Source organism: Pseudophryne corroboree, chromosome 3 (assembly GCF_028390025.1).
Source record: "Pseudophryne corroboree isolate aPseCor3 chromosome 3, aPseCor3.hap2, whole genome shotgun sequence".
Taxonomy (NCBI): domain Eukaryota; kingdom Metazoa; phylum Chordata; class Amphibia; order Anura; family Myobatrachidae; genus Pseudophryne; species Pseudophryne corroboree.
Genome location: NC_086446.1, coordinates 444,891,543 through 444,909,251, shown reverse-complemented (window position 1 = coordinate 444,909,251; position 17,709 = coordinate 444,891,543). Strand labels below are relative to the sequence as shown.

General features: G+C 46.1%; 1 protein-coding gene across 4 annotated transcripts in view; it reads right to left on the bottom strand.

Annotated features, from left to right (window-relative positions):
- The window catches only part of ZNF335 (zinc finger protein 335), a 245,076-nt gene that overhangs the window by 126,881 nt on the left and 100,486 nt on the right, over positions 1-17,709 (bottom strand). Inside the window, exon 2 of one of the 4 annotated variants that reach the window (XM_063960467.1) lies at positions 8,315-8,373. The exons of the other annotated variants lie outside the window; for them this stretch is intronic. The gene's annotated coding sequence lies outside the window, so the exon portion shown is untranslated. The remainder of the gene's footprint in view (positions 1-8,314; positions 8,374-17,709) is intronic. 4 annotated transcript variants of the gene reach the window in all.

Sequence of the window (17,709 nt, the reverse complement as noted above, 5' to 3'; positions counted from 1 at the left end):
AGCCACAGTCCCCGACGAGCTGAAACAGACATGGAAGAAATTCCCGCAGCTATGGAACCCAGGTCTTTCATAGATTCCACCATGAAACCTGCAGAATCATGAATGTTACGTAAATACAATGCAACGTCATCCCTATCCATCGTATCCAAATCCTCCATCAAGGCAGCCGACCATTTCACTATAGCCTTAGCAATCCATGCACTAGCAAGAGTGGGACGTAAGATGGCCCCTGAAGCAGTGTACACTGACTTTAGAGTATTATCAATTTTCCTATCTGCCGGCTCCTTTAAAGCGATAGATCCCGGTACCGGCAAAACCACCTTCTTTGAGAGTCTAGATACAGAAGTGTCAACGATTGGCGGGTTTTCCCACTTTTTCCTGTCCTCCTCAGGGAAAGGAAAAGCTAACAGAACCCTTTTAGGGATCTGAAACTTCTTTTCAGGGTTCACCCAGGCCTTTTCAAATATAGCATTCAGCTCTTTTGACGCAGGTAAGGTTAGCGAAGCTTTCTTGTTTTCAGTGAAGAAAGCCTCCTCAACCTGCTCAGGTGTGGTATCAACATTTAACACATCCCTGATCGCCTCTATCAACAGCTGCATCCCCCTTGCAAGAGATGCGGACCCCGGCAACACATCCTCGTCACCATCTGTAGTATCAGAATCGGTATCCGTGTCGTCTTGTGTTACCTGCACAAGCGCACGTTTGTGGTAATATATAGCGGGGTGACCCGAGGTACCTGACAAGGGCCACACAGCCATAGAGGACTGTAACTCCTGGGTTACCGACTCATTACTGGTAACCCTGTCAGAAATCTGGGAAATCCAAGTCCTGATAGAGGAAAACCACTCTGGTTCCCTTGCTGGAATCTGTGCTAAACCAGTGCTAACCTGATTACATGGAATGGGATCATCCTGGGAGGATAAATCCTCAGCAGTATAAGACACTGTATCCCTGGACATCGCTGCTAGTGACCACCAAACACACCACATACACACACACACACACAGGATGGGGTAGGACAGTCCCCCCCCCCCCCCCCCCCCCCCCAAGAATGGCAAGAGAGAGACAGAGATTGGAGCCAACCCACACCAGCGCTTTCTATACTAAGAGACACCTCTTACCAGCGCTGACTTGTGCTCTGTAATAGGACACACAGTCAAGTATTCAGCCTCCCCCCCCTTCTACAACCCCCTGGTACCGGTAAAGTAACTGGAGCTGCTTGCAGCATGGAGGAAAATGGCGCTGGAACGCTGCAGGTCCGCTCTGAGGAGAAGCTCCGTCCCCTTCCCGGCGCGGTCTTCCCGCTCAACTGTGTTTACATTTTGGTCTGAGGAGTTGTGCTGGCTGGATCCCTGGGGCCCGACAGGCTTGCTGACCAAGTGTGAGGGGTAAGCGCTGGCTCAGGGCGCCCCTCACAGCACCACACAGTGTGCCTCTGGTTACCGCGCTCCCACCCCTGTTGCTGCCATCTTCACACCGGCTCCCCGCTTGCTAGGGGGGTCGGTAACTAACTCACCACATCTTTCAGCTCTGTAAGGGGTCAGCAGCATGCTGCTGGGGTGAGCAGTGCCCCTGCGGCGGAGACCGATCAGCTCCTCTGGAGCTCAGTGTCCAGTCAGCGGAGTCAGTGGATCAGACCCAGCAGGGCGGATACTGCTCCCCCCCCTTAGTCCCATGCTGCAGGGATGCTGTTGCCAGCAGCCTCCCTGTAAAATAAAAAACTCTAAACTAAACTTTTTCCAGGAAAGCTCAGGAGAGCTCCCCTAGCTGTGACCGGCTCCTCCGGGCACAATTTCTAAACTGAGTCTGGTAGGAGGGGCATAGAGGGAGGAGCCAGCCCACACTCAAAGTGCCAATGGCTCCTGGTGGACACGTCTATACCCCATGGTACTAATGTGGACCCCAGCATCCTCTAGGACGTTACAGAAATAGGTTTACTTTTTGGGGGGTTACTTTAGCTATTCACCAACCAGGCAATCAAACAGTACATGTATGCTTGGCAATGTATGCCTGTCACTAGTGAAAGAATGGAATCTTTCAGTCATTTGTCAAATAGAATTGATACATGGGAAAGATTTGTTCAAAGTAACGTGAATGGACCTATTTTTTTGCCTCCCGAAGTAATGATAACAGGCAATAGAAGCAGAGCCAGGTCAAGGCTTTGTGGGCACTTATTAAAACCACTTAACTGGCATGGTCAGATCTCATGCGACTGCGCCGTCCCACCCTGTCCCCCCATTTTTGATGAGGATATCTATTCTGCAGATGTGCATAATATAATGTTTAAATATTTAGAAAAATACTTTTAAAACTTTATTAAATAAAAAAATTTTTTTAAAACAATGTTATTAACAGTTTTGAAGGGGAAAATCGTCAGTTAAGTAGCAAGCAGATGAAAAATAATAAGAATTTACTTACCGATAATTCTATTTCTCGGAGTCCGTAGTGGATGCTGGGGTTCCTGAAAGGACCATGGGGAATAGCGGCTCCGCAGGAGACAGGGCACAAAAAGTAAAGCTTTAGGATCAGGTGGTGTGCACTGGCTCCTCCCCCTATGACCCTCCTCCAAGCCTCAGTTAGGATACTGTGCCCGGACGAGCGTACACAATAAGGAAGGATTTTGAATCCCGGGTAAGACTCATACCAGCCACACCAATCACACTGTACAACCTGTGATCTGAACCCAGTTAACAGTATGATAACAGCGGAGCCTCTGAAAAGATGGCTCACAACAATAATAACCCGATTTTTGTAACTATGTACAAGTATTGCAGATAATCCGCACTTGGGATGGGCGCCCAGCATCCACTACGGACTCCGAGAAATAGAATTATCGGTAAGTAAATTCTTATTTTCTCTATCGTCCTAGTGGATGCTGGGGTTCCTGAAAGGACCATGGGGATAATACCAAAGCTCCCAAACGGGCGGGAGAGTGCGGATGACTCTGCAGCACCGAATGAGAGAACTCCAGGTCCTCCTTAGCCAGGGTATCAAATTTGTAGGATTTTACCAACGTGTTTGCCCCCGACTAAATAGCTGCTCGGCAAAGTTGTAAAGCCGAGACCCCTCGGGCAGCCGCCCAAGATAAGCCCACCTTCCTTGTGGAATGGGCATTTACATATTTTGGCTGTGGCAGGCCTGCCACAGAATGTGCAAGCTGAATTGTATTACACATCCAACTAGCAATAGTCTGCTTAGAAGCAAGAGCACCCAGTTTGTTGGGTGCATACAGGATAACAACAAGTCAGTTTTCCTGACTCCAGCCGTCCTGGAACCTATATTTACAGGGCCCTGACAACATCTAGCAACCTGAAGTCCTCCAAGTCCCTAGTAGGCGCAAGGCACCAAAATAAGCTGGTTCAGGTGAAACACTGACACCACCTTAGGGAGAGAACTGGGGACGAGTCCGCAGCTCTGCCCTGTCCAAATGGACAACCAGATATGGGCTTTTTTGAGAAAAAAACCACCAATTTGACACTCGCCTGGTCCAGGCCAGGGCCAAGAGCATGGTCACTTTTCATGTGAGATGCTTCAAATCCACAGATTTGACTGGTTTTAAACCAATGTGATTTGAGGAATCCCAGAACTACGTTGAGATCCCACAGTGCCACTGGAGGCACAAAAGGGGGTTGTATATGCAATACTCCCTTGACAAACTTCTGGACTTCAGGAACTGAAGCCACTTCTTTCTGGAAGAAAATCGACAGGGCCGAAATTTGAACCTTAATGGACCCCAATTTGAGGCCCATAGACACTCCTGTTTGCAGGAAATGCAGGAATCGACCGAGTTGAAATTTCTTCGTGGGGCCTTTCTGGCCTCACACCATGCAACATATTTTTGCCACATGTGGTGATAATGTTGTGCGGTCACCTCCTTTCTGGCTTTGACCAGGGTAGGAATGACCTCTTCCGGAATGCCTTTTTCCCTTAGGATCCGGCGTTCCACCGCCATGCCGTCAAACGCAGCTGCGGTAAGTCTTGGAACAGACATGGTACTTGCTGAAACAAGTCCCTTCTTAGCGGCAGAGGCCATAAGTCCTCTGTGAGCATCTCTTGAAGTTCCGGGTACCAAGTCCTTCTTGGCCAATCCGGAGCCATGAGTATAGTTCTTACTCCTCTACGTCTTATAAGTCTCAGTACCTTAGGTATGAGAAGCAGAGGATGGAACACATACACCGACTGGTACATCCATGGTGTTACCAGAACGTCCACAGCTATTGCCTGAGGGTCTCTTAACCTGGCGCAATACCTGTCCCGTTTTTTGTTCAGACGGGACGCCATCATGTCCACCTTTGGTATTTCCCAACGGTTTACAATCATGTGGAAAACTTCCCGATGAAGTTTCCACTCTGCCGGGTGGAGGTCGTGCCTGCTGAAGAAGTCTGCTTCCCAGTTTCCATTCCCGGAATGAAACACTGCTGACAGTGCTATCACATGATTTTCCGCCCAGCGAAAAGTCCTTGCAGTTTTTGCCATTGCCCTCCTGCTTCTTGTGCCGCCTTGTCTATTTACGTGGGCGACTGCCGTGATGTTTTTCCCACTGGATCAATACCGGCTGACCTTGAAGCAGAGGTCTTGCTAAGCTTAGAGTATTATAAATTTACCCTTAGCTGCAGTATATTTATGTGGAGAAAAGTCTCCAGACTTGATCACACTCCCTGGAAATTTTTTCCTTGTGTGACTGCTCCCCAGCCTCTCGGGCTGGCCTCCGTGGTCACCAGCATCCAATCCTGAATGCCGAATCTGCGGCCCTCTAGAAGATGAGCACTCTGTAACCACCACAGGAGAGACACCCTTGTCCTTGGATATAGGGTTATCCGCTGATGCATCTGAAGATGCGATCCGGACCATTTGTCCAGCAGATCCCACTGAAAAATTCTTGCGTGAAATCTGCCGAATGGAATTGCTTCGTAGGAAGTCACCATCTTTACCAGGACACTTGTGCAATGATGCACTGATTTTAGGAGGTTCCCGACTAGCTCGGATAACTCCCTGGCTTTCTCTTCCGGGAGAAACACCTTTTTCTGGACTGTGTCCAGAATCATCCCTAGGCACAGCAGACTTGTCGTCGGGATCAGCTGCGATTTTGGAATATTTAGAATCCACCCGTGCTGTTGTAGCAGTATCCGAGATAGTGCTACTCCGACCTCCAACTGTTCCCTGGACTTTGCCCTTATCAGGAGATCGTCCAAGTAAGGGATAATTAAGACGCCTTTTCTTCGAAGAAGAATCATCATTTCGGCCATTACCTTGGTAAAGACCCGGGGTGCCGTGGACAATCCAAACGGCAGCGTCTGAAACTGATAGTGACAGTTCTGTACCACGAACCTGAGGTACCCTTAGTGAGAAGGGCAAATTTTGGACATGGAGGTAAGCATCCCTGATGTCTCGGGACACTATATAGTCCTCTTCTTCCTGGTTCGTTATCACTGCTCTGAGTGACTCCATCTTGATTTGAACCTTTGTAAGTGTTCAAATTTTTTTTTTTTTTTTTTTCTTTAGATTTAGAATAGGTCTCACCTAGCCTTCTGGCTTCAGTACCACAATATAATGTGGAATAATACCCCTTTTCTTGTTGTAGGAGGGGTAATTTGATTATCACCTGCTGGGAATACAGCTTGTGAATTGTTTCCCATACTGCCTCCTTGTCGGAGGGAGACCTTGGTAAACCAGACTTCAGGAGCCTGCGAAGGGGAAACGTCTCGACATTCCAATCTGTACCCCTGGGATACTACATGTAGGATCCAGGGGTCCTGTACGGTCCCAGCGTCATGCTGAGAGCTTGGCAGAAGCGGTGGAACGCTTCTGTTCCTGGGAATGGGCTGCCTGTTGCAGTCTTCTTCCCTTTCCTCTATCCCTGGGCAGATATGACTCTTATAGGGACGAAAGGACTGAGGCTGAAAAGACGGTGTCTTTTTCTGCAGAGATGTGACTTAGGGTAAAAACGGTGGATTTTCCAGCAGTTGCCGTGGCCACCAGGTCCGATGGACCGACCCCAAATAACTCCTCTTCCTTTATACGGCAATACACCTTTGTGCCGTTTGGAATCTGCATCACCTGACCACTGTCGTGTCCATAAACATCTTCTGGCAGATATGGACATCGCACTTACTCTTGATGCCAGAGTGCAAATATCCCTCTGTGCATCTCGCATATATAGAAAATGCATCCTTTAAATGCTCTATAGTCAATAAAATACTGTCCCTGTCAAGGGTATCAATATTTTTAGTCAGGGAATCCGACCAAGCCACCCCAGCTCTGCACATCCAGGCTGAGGCGATCGCTGGTCGCAGTATAACACCAGTATGTGTGTATATACTTTTTATGATATTTTCCAGCCTCCTGTCAGCTGGCTCCTTGAGGACGGCCCTATCTATAGACGGTACCGCCACTTGTTTTGATAAGCGTGTGAGCGCCTTATCCACCCTAAGGGGTGTTTCCCAACGCGCCCTAACTTCTGGCGGGAAAGGGTATACCGCCCATAATTTTCTATCGGGGGGAACCCACGCATCATCACACACTTCATTTAATTTATCTGATTCAGGAAAAACTACGGTAGTTTTTTCACATCCCACATAATACCCTCTTTTGTGGTACTTGTAGTATCAGAAATATGTAACACCTCCTTCATTGCCCTTAACGTGTGGCCCTAATAAGGAATACGTTTGTTTATTCACCGTCGACACTGGATTCAGTGTCCGTGTCTGTGTCTGTGTCGACCGACTAAAGTAAACGGGCGTTTTAAAACCCCTGACGGTGTTTCTGAGACGTCTGGACCGGTACTAATTGTTTGTCGGCCGTCTCATGTCGTCAACCGACCTTGCAGCGTGTTGACATTATCACGTAATTCCCTAAATAAGCCATCCATTCCGGTGTCGACTCCCTAGAGAGTGACATCACCATTACAGGCAATTGCTCCGCCTCCTCACCAACATCGTCCTCATACATGTCGACACACACGTACCGACACAGCACACACACAGGGAATGCTCTGATAGAGGACAGGACCCACTAGCCCTTTGGAGAGACAGAGGGAGAGTTTGCCAGCACACACCAAAAACGCTATAATTATATAGGGACAACCTTATATAAGTGTTTTCCCTTATAGCATCTTTTATATATTTCTAACGCCAAATTAGTGCCCCCCCTCTCTGTTTTAACCCTGTTTCTGTAGTGCAGTGAAGGGGAGAGCCTGGGAGCCTTCCCTCCAGCCTTTCTGTGAGGGAAAATGGCGCTGTGTGCTGAGGAGATAGGCCCCGCCCCTTTTTCGGCGGGCTCGTCTCCCGCTCTTTAATGGATTCTGGCAGGGGTTAAATATCTCCATATAGCCCCCGGAGGCTATATGTGAGGTATTTTTAGCCAAAAAAGGTTTTCATTTGCCTCCCAGGGCGCCCCCCTCCCAGCGCCCTGCACCCTCAGTGACTGTCGTGTGAAGTGTGCTGAGAGGAAATGGCGCACAGCTGCAGTGCTGTGCGCTACCTTAAGAAGACTGAGGAGTCTTCTGCCGCCGATTCTGGACCTCTTCTCGTTTCAGCATCTGCAAGGGGGCCGGCGGCGAGGCTCCGGTGACCATCCAGGCTGTACCTGTGATCGTCCCTCTGGAGCTAATGTCCAGTAGCCAAAGAAGCCAATCCATCCTGCACGCAGGTGAGTTCACTTCTTCTCCCCTAAGTCCCTCGTTGCAGTGATCCTGTTGCCAGCAGGACTCACTGTAAAATAAAAAACCTAAGCTAAACTTTTCTAAGCAGCTCTTTAGGAGAGCCACCTAGATTGCACCCTTCTCGGCCGGGCACAAAAATCTAACTGAGGCTTGGAGGAGGGTCATAGCCAGTGCACACCACCTGATCCTAAAGCTTTACTTTTTGTGCCCTGTCTCCTGCGGAGCCGCTATTCCCCATGGTCCTTTCAGGAACCCCAGCATCCACTAGGACGATAGAGAAATTACGATGATAGATAGATAGATAGATAGATAGATAGATAGATAGATAGATACTGTTTCAAGGGGGTAAATTTACTAAGATGGGAGTTCTATTTAAGATGGGATGTTGTCCATAGCAACCAATCAGATTCTACTTCTCATTTATCTAGCACCGTCTAGGAAATAATACCTGGATTATGATTGGTTGCTATGGGCAACACCCCATCTTAAATAGAACTCCCATCTTAATAAATTTACCCCAAGGTGTCTGTTTAATACTAATCCAGTTAAAGGTTTGGACTGAATGACTGGTCGGTCCATATTTTATGCTTTAGGTAAAAATTGCGTCTATTAATTCTAAATTTCTTTATATCTAAAAAAAGGACAGAAACTTACACAGTACTGAAGTACTCCACAAAACTACATCTGAACGAATGAAGCCATTACTGTTTACACTATATAAAAAAAACACAAATAATTTGTAAATCACTCACACACAAGTTAGATGTTACTGAATAATCCTTCTGTTTAGTGATTGCAATAATTTGTCACATAATAGAAAATTATATTGTTTGTTTACTTGAGTGAAGAGATACATTTTGGAGTTAATCATTAATTACATCAGCTATCCTCTACAGGTTACTGCTATTTCATCAACATCTGAAATTAAATCAGCTTTAGTTTAATCCGTGTGGTATAGTACTGTACATTGCATCCTTGGGGATCAATAATCCCTCTCTGTACCAGAGAGGCTTCACTGAAGATTTGTAAAATGCAACGAAAGAGGTCACTATCCCCACACACTGAAACCTACTGTAGTTGCATGGTGTTTGTGTGTGTGTCCTGTTGTATTGTGCAGCTTCTGCAACAACTTTAGCTGTGGGCCTCTGACCCCTCATCACCTGAGTAGCTGCTCCCCAGGCCCAAGTGCTCTTCTCTTCCCATACAGCCTTTCCTCCTCTGCAACAATAGCTGCAGTCCCACCAAACCACTGCTTTCTATGGTGAAGAAGCCAAATGTTGAGTAATGGTGGGACTGAACATTGGGAAGGCCCACACATCAGTCATTTAGCAGAAAACACCTTTCGCTCTTTTCTCTGCCTCTTCCTGCCCCCAGCAATGCCAGTGTCATTTGTACAATTGCACATAAGATGAATCAGGAGCAATGCCTTGGTTTTATAAGAAGTCGGGGTCATGCATATGCATATCTCAAATGATTAGCAGGCAAAAAAAAAAGCACAGCAGTTGAGTCTTTGGATGCAGCTGCTGTACGATAAAAACAGGAGGCTTGTTGTATAAATAGACGCCTACTACAGGCTTCTGTGATCCACTGCAATGTCCAAAAAAGCATCATCGGATCATCTCAGGTTGGCCGGGGAATTTATGATGCTGGGGACAGGAAATTTGTGTCGGAAAATGCAGACCTTTGCCTCACACACCCACAAAACTGGGGCAACACACCCTCATTTTGTAAAACGGCCTCCATCGCGCCCCCCTCCCCAAATGAATGCAACGGCTTAGGGGGCACTGCGGGCGCGGACGCTAGAACCGTTCTGCACATGTGCAGTACTACAAACATCGGAGAAAAACGCAAACCATCGGGTTTACATACATCTCAGAACTAGGCCCTATGTACAAACATTAGCTTCATCATTTCCCAGAAATGTTGTAATGTTTTCCTGTTGACACTTGTGTAACGATGCCGCGCTTTTATTGCTCTTATGTAATAGTTTGCTTGAACACATAGCTCATTGTCATTATGTAATATTTTCATGGGCTCCTTATTTGGAATGACTTAAGTCCTCTATATAGTCTCACACATTGCTGTCACATTTATGCTAACTTCTTTATGGCAGCTGGGTTTTTGCTCCTTCATGACCAGAGCAATATTCATATTTTGCCATGCAGGGATTCAAATGAGCCTTACGTTAACATTAATCCAGAAATAATTTTATAATGTTAAGCTTTTTATTGCAAGCAAATCTTTCTTTTAGCAGCACATTTTATTTTATGTACAATATATAGAGAAAATTCAGCATTTTTTTTTTCTGCATAAATACAAAATGCCCACAAATTTATTCAAATTGCAAAAATCCCTAAATGGCAGGTTCAGATGCGTTTTGAAACAGAGAGACCATCAGTTCCTGCCACAAACCCGCCGCAATACCTCAGCAAAAACAGCAGTTTAGAAGTGCCATATGAATCACAAGAATCCCTGCAGTCTTCTCTGGGCGATTTTGGTTAGAAAAAACACTAACACAGAAAAAAACAAAAAAAACAAAACCATGCCCCCTAATTGCTCACAAATTTCCAGTAACCAGCACTAGGCTTTACCAGACATTGCCGTAGGAATGCACTGAGAGGCTCTCCCCAACCTATCGCCAACCAGAGCCTCTCAATGCATTTCTATGCTAGGATCTCATCAGAAGTAGAATTGCAATATACAGTACATCTGCTTTTTTTTTTTTTTTTGGACAAAAATTCCAACAACGCCTACATGTATCAAAGAGGACCTATTCCCCATGCTGGCAAAGTAATAAATTGGTAAATGAGGATGTGTGTGTGTTTGGTTTATGTTTTTTTTTGGGGGGGGCACTAAGTGTGTGAATGTACAGTGTTTATTTCCCAGTACAGTGCAGTATTGTTTCCCTTAGGATTCCTGCTGTCTCAAACGGCCTACGGCTGGTTGACGCTATGTTGGTGTGAACCCATGCCCCATGGTCACACCGCTGTAGTATAATCTGCCGTGGCTTGCAATCCCTAGTGCTGGTTAGTGTAACTTTCATGGGAACTCCACACTCTTAAAAGCCTAGTGCCTGTTAGTATTTTTTTTTTTTTATTGGGGGACGTGGCCCGTACCAGGGCTGTAACTAGGGGTGTGCGGGCGGTGCCAACGCACAGACAGCAGTGCTATGTGGGTAGCACTGTCACTGTCACTCACTCCTTTGAATGCACCAGACTGCAGTGTGAATCAGTCCTCTGAAGCAAATGCTACAGCCAGTTCTGTGCTTACCAGTGCTGGTGACCCTGCCCCTTCTGCATGACATCATGTGCTTGGGGGCATGGGCGCATAGTGTGCTAGTAAGCCCTGTTACAGCTCTGCCCCTTGCATTTTATTTTTTTTAATCTGAATCAATAAAGAAGGCTGCAAAGATCCTAATGGGATATCCAATTAGCCCCGGTAATTTACCGGGGCTAATTGTCCCGCCGGGGGCTAATTAGCCCCGATAAGCCGATGCGTGCCGCGGCTTAACAGGCATTTTGTTTCAGCTGCCTCCGGCAGGCGAAGCAGAATCCCCGGAAACAGGGTGTAGTATGGTATGCCGGCGGTCGGGCTCCCGGCGGCCAGCACAACCGGCGCCGGGAGCCCGACCGCTGGCTTACAGACAGTGTGGCGAGCGCAAATGAGCCCCTTGCGGGCTCACTGCGCTCGCCACGCTGCGGGCACGGTGGCGCGCCACGCTATTTTATTCTCCCACCAGGGGGTCGTGGACCCCCGCGAGGGAGAATAAGTGTCGGTATGCCGGCTGTCTGGATTCCGGCGCCAGTATTCTGTGCGCCGGGATCCCGACAGACGGCATACTGAAGACCACCCCCGGAAACAGCCCCGTTTTCGTCCGAAAACGGGGCTGTTTCACATGAAAACACACAGGTTTCCCTGAACCTGTGTGTTTTCGGGAAAAAGGGTTTTTTTTTTTTTTTTACTACAGGCGATCCATCTGAATAGCCTGTAAAAATAAAAAAAATTATCCGTTTTTCGGGGGTGTGGTTCATCAAATCGACAGTGTCTAGGTCGACAATGTTTAGGTCGACAACTATAGGTCGACAGTCACTAGGTCGACATGGATGGAAGGTCGACAGGTCTAACGGTCGACATGAGGATTTTTTTTTTTTTTTTGGTGTCGTTTTCTTCGTAGAGTGACCGGGATCCCAAATTAGTGCACCACGTCCCCTCGCATGGCTCGCTTCGCTCTCCATGTTTCGGGCATGGTGCCTTCGCTCCGCTACCGCTTCGCTCGGCACACTTTACCGTTCCAATCGTAGTCCACGTGGATCGTTAAGTATGAAAAAATTCAAAAAAAGAAAAAAAATTTGAAAAACTCATGTCGACCTTTAGACCTGTCGACCTAGAAACCATGTCGACCTTCCATCCATGTCGACCTAGTGACTGTCGACCTATAGTGGTCGACCTAGACACTGTCGATCTTCAGACCGGATCCCGTTTTTCGGACACAATGCTTTAACGGCGATAATTGGATGTCCCCCTAAGACTCCATGCAGCACTTTTACACAAAACGCAACTATTTTTTGGGGGGTGTTTCTATGCAGGGAGTTCAGTACTCACTGCTTAGAAAATCTGATGAATTCTATCTATTTAATGGAGGAAAATTAAGACCGCAAAGTGTGGTTTGTCTGCATTTTTGCAGTGGTTTTGAGCCTAGTAAATCAGTGGGCTGCAGTCCCATTGTTATTTTAAACCCACCATTTAATAACTTTTGCCCTAAAACTTAGTTATACTATTACTTGTGTACAGATACAAAATATTTGTACTTTATACAAGTTTTGACATCGATGTAGAGCCCAAGATCTATTGTGTATATGCACCACTACTTCAGATAGGTACAACGTATCCACGCACACAAAATCTTAAATTGGGGAAACTAGGATGTGGGATCAAGTTCACAAGTATATGGGACGGTGATCTAATTAGAGTGAAAATTGTGAATTTTATGTCAATTTCACACATTTTCACTAGTGTGACATTCATGTAAGTGTACTAGTGTCTCACACAAGTCAAAAGTATAATAAGGAAGGGGTTAAGAAGGAAATTAAAGCGGACAGCTGGGATCCACAGTGGATAGAAGACAGTTCTGCTATGGGGTGCTGGGTGTGTTTAGTAAAGAAAAGGAGATTTATGGTAGACTTACCATGGTTAAATCTCTTTCTGCGATGTAGATTGGTTCCACAGGGAAACATCAGGGTGTAGAGATTAATCTTAATCCAGGCACTAACAGACTAAAGCTTTAGACTGTCCCAGGATGCATTGGGGCCTCCTCTATAACCCCGCCTCCAGGCACTGTGAGCTCAGTTTCGTTAACAAGTCCAATGCAGGAGCAGGTAAAAGAGAAGGTAGATGTTAGTCACATAGCACCACGTTCTCACGACATGAGAAGGGACTAGCGGCTAATGCCATACAAACCCATAGAAGCAAGGTGCATCAGGGCGGGCGCACTGTGGAACCAATGTACCTCGCAGAAAGAGATTTAACCATGGTAAGTCTACCATAAATCTCCTTTTCTGCAGCGGGGTACATTGGTTTCCACAGGGAAACATCGAGGATGTCCTAAAGCAGTTCCTCAAGGAAGGGGATGCGCCATAGCGGGTATGAGAACCCGGCGTCCAAAGGAATCATCCTGGGAGGCGGAAGTATCGAAGGCATAGAACCTAATGAACGTGTTCACTGAGGACTACGTAGCCGCCTTGCACAATTGTTCAGCGAACGCGCCTTGGCGGCCCGACCAAGAAGGTCCAACAGACCGAGCAGAATGGGCTTTGATAGCAGCAGGAGCTGGGAGTCCAGCCTGCGCATAAGCCGCATATGTTTGTGCAATCACCATTCTAATCCATCTGGCCAAGGTTTGCTTATTTGCAGGCCAGCCACGTTTGTGAAAACCAAAAAGTACAAACAAGGTATCGGACCTCCTGATATAGGCAGTCCTCTCCACATAAATACGGAGAGCCTTTACCACATCCAAAGACCGCTCTTTGGAGGACAAATCAGAAAAGATAAAGGCCGGAACCACAATCTCTTGGTTAAGGTGAAAAGATGACACCACCTTAGGCAAATAACCAGGGTGAATTCTAAGAACTGCCCGGTCACAGTGAAAAATCAGAAAGGGTGGACGACAAAACAAAGCGCCTAGGTCTGACAATAAAAAGAAGAGAATTTCCAGCGCTTTTCTTTGTATGAGCCCAATAAACAATTTTGTTATAACCAGATTTGTAAATATATTTCTTTTATTATCATAATTATAAACACTTTATCAGATAAAATAATTTAACTTTATGCTTGTGATCACAAGAAAGTATTAATTTGTAAAAATACCGGTACATCTATTTAATTCACATAGACAATACATATACACACACAAACATTTAGACACATGTATCTATTCTTGGTAATTGTTTCTGATTCTGAGGGAGTTGACACGCTTTGTAGCGATTTACTCTTCTCCTCTATCTTATTAAGGGTGTTTCCAGTTTCCAGTTGTCAATTAGCTAGGACTATTATTTCTGGTTTCTTTGATTTGATGTTAATATATTTTATTTGTAGTCTATTTAAAGACCAAGTTCGGGAAGATGTCCCGTGATGATATTAGTGTCAGTTTAAAGTTTCAAATGTCATTCCGCAATGCAAATTATCTTAGTCTGCCGGCAGACTTTTCTTCCGCTTACCGCGTCCTCCTCCTTGGTCCTGGGCTCCCTGTTTTCGGTGTCCGGCGTCAGGCGGGGATCTGCGGGCTCGGCGGCGATCAGTGTTCTCTACAATCTACGCGTTTCGCCTTACGGCTTCGTCAGGATGGACAACCTACTAGCAGAGGCAATAGCCAGTAGGAACAGGACTTGGCCGTGATCCATTTAAGGTCCACTGACTCAAGAGGTTGAAATGGAGACTCTTGCAGGGCATTCAGGACAACAGACAGAACCCATGGAGCCACAGGAGGGACATAGGGATGCTGAATCCGTAACACACCCTGAGTGAAAGTATGAACGTCAGGAGTAGATGCAATTTTTCTCTGAAACCACACCAACAAGGCAGATACATTTCCAGTACGGATGGAGCACCCCGGTCACGTGATCGGTAAGCCGAACCAGGAAGAGAAAGAAACCAGCAAGTGAGGAGACAGCCGCTGGGCGTGTGGCGAAGACAGGCAGAGGCGGACGCCGGGACACGGACCAGGAAGACAGGTAAGGCTCTGTAAGAGGAGTGAGGACGCTACGGACAGTCCTACTTCAGGTCTGGAAGCGGCACCTGCCCATCCCTCTAAGACTGTGGCCACCTCCTGTGTGATCTGGCGGCCACGATGTGCTTGTAGCACGGCCTCATCGAGGTCAATGCCAGGTCACCAGTGAGGGAGACGAGTCCGGAGTCCCCACACCTGAATCCTATATCCGACCCCCCCGCCTCTGAGACAGGGGTACCCCTTTTAACCATCACCAACATCTTCGCTGTTATTTGAGAAGAAAAACATATGGACAAATAAATATACAGGAGGGACGCCACCAGTGAGCGGATATTTAACAGCACTACGCCATTATTTATTGGACAATCATATACCTTTTTGTCTTTTTCATTGATTTTATTAATTTGTGACTCCATCCCTATACGAATACCACATGCACATTTTCAGTGCAATTTATGTATATGTTATTGTGTTTACCTAGTAAAGATAACCTTCGCATACATTTATTCTTGTAATTTATTAATATAAGGCGCAATTGCTATTCCAACCTTTACCATATACAGTTGTGCTCATAAGTTTACATACCCTAGCAGAATTTGTGATTTTCTGGCCATTTGTCAGAGAATATGAATGATAACTCACAAACTTTTCTTTCACTCATGGTTAGTGGTTGGGTGAAGCCATTTATTGTCAAACAACTGTGTTTACGCTTTTTAAATCATAATGACAACAGAAACTACCCAAATGACCCTGATCAAAAGTTTACATACCCCAGTTCTTAATCCCGTGTATTACCCCCTTTAACATCAATGACAGCTGGAAGTCTTTTGTGGTAGTTGTGGATGAGGCTCTTTATTTTCTCAGATGGTAAAGCTGCCCATTCTTCTTGGCAAAAAGCCTTCAGTTCCTGTAAATTCTTGGGCTGTCTTGAATGATACTGAGGTCAAAAGACTGAGATAGCCACTCCAGAACCTTCACTTTATTCTGCTGTAGCCAATGACAGGTCGACTTGGCCTTGCGTTTTGGATCACTGTCATGTTGGAACGTTCATGTACGTCCCATGCGCAGCTTCCGGGCTGATGAGTGCAAATTTTCGTCCAGTATTTTCTGATAACATGCTGCATTCATCTTGCCATCAATTTTGACCAAGTTTCCAGTGCCTTTGTAGCTCACACATCCCCAAAACATCAGCGATCCACCTCCGTGTTTCACAGTAGGAATGGTGTACCTTTCATCATAGGCCTTGTTGAGTCCTCTCCAAATGTAACGTTTATGGTTGTGGCCAAAAAGTTAAATTTTGGTCTCATCACTCCAAATGACTTTGTTCCAGAAGTTTTGAGGCTTGTCTCTGTGCTGTTTGGAGTATTGTAAGCGGGATGCTTTGTGGCATTTGCGTAGTAATGGCTTTCTTTTGGCGACTCGACCATGCAGCCCATTTTTCTTTAAATGCTTCCTTATTGTGCATCTTGAAACAACCACACCACTTTTTTTCAGAGAGTCCTGTATTTCAGATGAAGTTATCTGTGGATTTTTCTTTGCATCCCGAACAATTTTCCTGGCAGTTGTGGCTGAAATTTTTGTTGGTCTACCTGACCGTGATTTGGTTTCAATAGAATACCCCATTTTCCACTTCTTACTTAGAGTTTGAACACTGCTGATTGGCATTCTCAATTGCTTGGAGATCTTTTTATATCCCTTTTATACAGTTCAATTACCTTTTCCCGCAGATCCTTTGACAATTCTTTTGCTTTCCCAATCACTCAGAATCCAGACACGTCAGTGCAGCACTGGATGAAAGATGCAAGGGTCTTTCAGGAGTCCAGAAACTCACTGACCTTTTATACACACACACTGATTACAAGCAAACAGATCACAGGTGAGGATGGTTACCTTTAGTAGCCATTCAAACCCGTTTGTGTCAACTTGTGTGCATGTTATCAGGCCAAAATCTCCAGGGTATGTAAACTTTTGATCAGGGTCATTTGGGTAGTTTCTGTTGTCATTATGATTTAAAAAGAGTAAACACAGTTGTTTGACAATAAATGACATCACCCAACCACTAACCACGAGTGAAAGAAAAGTTTGTGAGTTATCATTCATATTCTCTGACAAATGACCAGAAAATCACAAATTCTGCTAGGGTATGTAAACTTATGAGCACAACTGTATGTTCTGTGAAGCCGTTTAGGGTAGCTTCACTTGTAATTTGCTGCCGACTCTAAATAACTGTGCAAATGAGCGCAAGGTATACCAGACACGATCACTCTTACAAACTTGTTCAGTGGTTTGAAGACTTGGAGCACTAAAGTGGTTTGAGGACTAGGAGCACTAAAAGGAACAGGCCTATAAAGAAGGACACATATTATCATCGATATTACCAGTGGGTGAGAAATTGCTCAAACAGGAATTTTATTATGTTGTTTTCTCTAACGTCCTAGTGGATGCTGGGGACTCCGTAAGGACCATGGGGAATAGACCGGCTCCGCAGGAGACTGGGCACTCTAAAGAAAGATTAGGTACTATCTGGTGTGCACTGGATCCTCCCTCTATGCCCCTCCTCCAGACCTCAGTTAGAATCTGTGCCCGGCCAGAGCTGGGTGCTCCTAGTGGGCTCTCCTGAGCCTGCTAGTAAAAGAAAGTATTTGTTAGGTTTTTATTTTCAGTGAGCTTCTGCTGGCAACAGACTCACTGCTACGAGGGACTGAGGGGAGAGAAGCAAACCTACCTGTCTACAGCTAGGTTGCGCTTCTTATGCTACTGGACACCATTAGCTCCAGAGGGTTCGAACACAGGCATCTGTCCTCGATCGTCCGTTTCCGGAGCCGCG